Raw genomic sequence first — 2,998 nt, 5'->3', positions numbered from 1 at the left:
TTCAACTTTCCCTCACGGTACTTGTTCGCTATCGGTCTCGTGTCCGTATTTAGCCTTAGGAGGAGTTTACCTCCCGCTTTGGGCTGCATTCCCAAACAACCCGACTCCGAGGAGGCGCAGACCGAACGCCGCCGTCGCCGCCATGGGCCTGACACCCGCTCTGGGAGAGGCCTCGATCAGAAGGACCTGGGCGACGGTCGACGGACGGAGAGCACCTCCCGAACGCCACATTTCCCGCGCCCCGTGGGAGCGGGGATTCGGCGCTGGGCTCTTCCCGCTTCACTCGCCGTTACTGAGGGAATCCTTGTTAGTTTCTTTTCCTCCGCTTAGTAATATGCTTAAATTCGGCGGGTCGTCTCGCCTGAGCTGAGGTCGAGGAGTGGAGGGAACCACCGCACCAGGGTTCCTGGGCGGCCGCGCGTGTAAGCGCGCGGGCTCGCCGCCTGCAGACGCCCTTCGCAGTCACTGCCGGGGAGAGAGGCTCGATTGTCCGGGCGCCAGTCGGACGGCGGGGAGTGCGCCAGGCCGGGTCGGGGTCGCGAGGAGAAACTCCCCGCGGTCCGCCCGAGCGAGGCGCCGCCAGCCCGAAAAGCAATCGGGTTCGGACGCGAGCGTCTCCGCCGGAGGGAACTGTGAAAACCTGACCTTCGGGGGACGAAGCTCGAATCGGTAGGCACGCAGCTTCGACGGACCCCCAGACGCGCGAAGGCTTACTCGCGAGAGCGAGTGCACGACGCGATTGAAGGTGAAACCGACCCTCAGCCAGACGTGGCCCCGGGACGGACCCGGGGCCGCAGAGTGCGTTCGAAGAGTCGATGATCAATGTGTCCTGCAATTCACATTACTTCTCGCAGCTGGCTGCGTTCTTCATCGACACACGAGCCGAGTGATCCACCGCTAAGAGTTGTCGTTTTTCTTTCGTTTTCGCATCGAAAGCTCACTTTGCCTCTCGGCACCGTCGTTTCTGAGACAGAGGTGTCGCCCTTCGGTGAAGGACGGCGAACGAGCGGAAGGGCTGGGGGTCGCTCCGCGAACCGGGACCCGCCGCGAAGACCGCTGCGCCCCCCGTCAGACAGACAGACAGACCGTCCGTCCGTCGGGGGTCGATTGCGCCCGCCCTTCTCTTGAAGACCTCGGGGAGTGGAGCAACCAGTCGAGGCCGATGGCTAGCCGGCGACGACCGAGAGCAGTCCTCACCCTCTGCCCAAAGGAGGCCTTGGACCGCGGGACGCCCGCTCGAAGTCCGACGCTTAAGGACAGGTCACTCGTCCGCAAGACCGCTTGCATCGAGTCAGAGACCGCGACGCCGCGACGCGGGTGCCGGGGATGAGCCGTCTCACCTAGGCCCCGCCGTGAGACTAAACTCGACCCCATTCCGCGCAAACCCACGACTCGCGACGCCCCTCCGCCAGGATATAGGCGCCCCGCTTGCGCTCGCCCGCCCAAGACTTTTCGCCGGGAGGACCTGACTCCGTCCTCGACCGAGCTACTCGTGGGCGGCTCGCCGGTTTGGCGTGGTAGGGAACGACGGGCGCAACGGTGTGCGCCCGACAAGACGTTCCAAGGGGGCTGCCGGGTCCCGCCGCCAAGCGGGTCGGCATGGGCGCTCCTGGCTCTCCGCCTGCGCTGCTGCCTGCCGTGAGCCGGCCAGCGAGCGATTGACGAGAGAGCGACCGTCGGAGCGCCACCTTGTCGAGGCGTCGGGAATAGAGAAGGGTCGGAGCTGGACGCCGCGGGCACGAGACCCGCTCCTTGCCACAATCGTGTCATCAGAGACGACAGTGATTTCGGTAATGATCCTTCCGCAGGTTCACCTACGGAAACCTTGTTACGACTTTTACTTCCTCTAAATGGTCAAGTTTGATCGGCTTCTCGGCGCTCCTCCAGACCGTTGCCGGCCCGAGAGGGGCCGATCGACTGACCTCACTAAACCATTCAATCGGTAGTAGCGACGGGCGGTGTGTACAAAGGGCAGGGACGTAATCAACGCGCGCTGATGACACGCATTTACTGGGAATTCCTCGTTCATGGGAGATAATTGCAATCCCCGATCCCTAGCACAAAGGCGGTTCAGCAGGTTACCCGCACCTTTCGGCGAAGGCGAAAGACTCGCTGATGCCTTCATTGTAGCGCGCGTGCGGCCCCGGACATCTAAGGGCATCACAGACCTGTTATTGCTCCATCTCGTCCGGCTTACTGCCGGCTGTCCCCCTAAGAAGTTGCGGCCGATCGCGCGGGATCGCCGAACTAGTTAGCATGCCAGAGTCTCGTTCGTTATCGGGATTAGCCAGACAAATCGCTCCACCAACTAAGAACGGCCATGCACCACCACCCACAGAATCAAGAAAAAGCTCTCAATCTGTCAATCCTTACTGTGTCCGGGCCGGGTGAGTTTCCCCGTGTTGAGTCAAATTAAGCCGCAGGCTCCACTCCTGGTGGTGCCCTTCCGTCAATTCCTTTAAGTTCCAGCTTTGCAACCATACTTCCCCCGGAACCCGAAAACTCAGGTTTCCCGGGAGCTGCCCATCGGGTCATCGAAGTAACGCCGGCGGATCGCTTGTTGGCATCGTTTATGGTTGTCGGCTGGGTTATCCAGAGTCACCAAAGGGACCGGGGCGAACCCCGGGTTGGTCTTGGTCTGATAAATGCACGCCAGACCGTGAGGTCGGCGCTTCTTCCGCATGTATTAGCTCTAGAATTACCACAGTTATCCATGTAGGATGTGGCGATCAAAGGAACCATAACTGATTTAATGAGCCATTCGCAGTTTCACTGAGGCAGTTTAACCTTGCACGTGCATCTTTGAGACAAGCATATGACTACTGGCAGGATCAACCAGGTAGCGAGGACGCCAGAGGCGGGCGACCGGTCTCCGTCACCGCCGCCGCCGGCCGGGAGCGGATCGGAGGGTCCCGGGCCCCGCAAACGGGGTGGTCCACTCTCCGCTTGACCCTCGGGGGGGAGGAAACATGCAGCCGCACCGCTCGACGGGCGACCG

At 61.8% G+C, this 2,998-nt stretch overlaps 1 pseudogene; it reads left to right on the top strand.

Moving 5' to 3' along the window:
• Positions 1-142: 142 nt before the first annotated feature.
• LOC109464014 lies at positions 143-2,581 on the top strand (annotated as a pseudogene).
• The last annotated feature ends 417 nt before the right edge of the window (positions 2,582-2,998 follow it).

This window comes from Branchiostoma belcheri, unplaced genomic scaffold (assembly GCF_001625305.1).
Source record: "Branchiostoma belcheri isolate BF01 breed outbred unplaced genomic scaffold, Haploidv18h27 scaffold130, whole genome shotgun sequence".
NCBI lineage: Eukaryota > Metazoa > Chordata > Leptocardii > Amphioxiformes > Branchiostomatidae > Branchiostoma > Branchiostoma belcheri.
The sequence above is the reverse complement of the archived record's forward strand: the minus strand, read 5'-3'. Positions and strand labels throughout refer to the sequence as shown.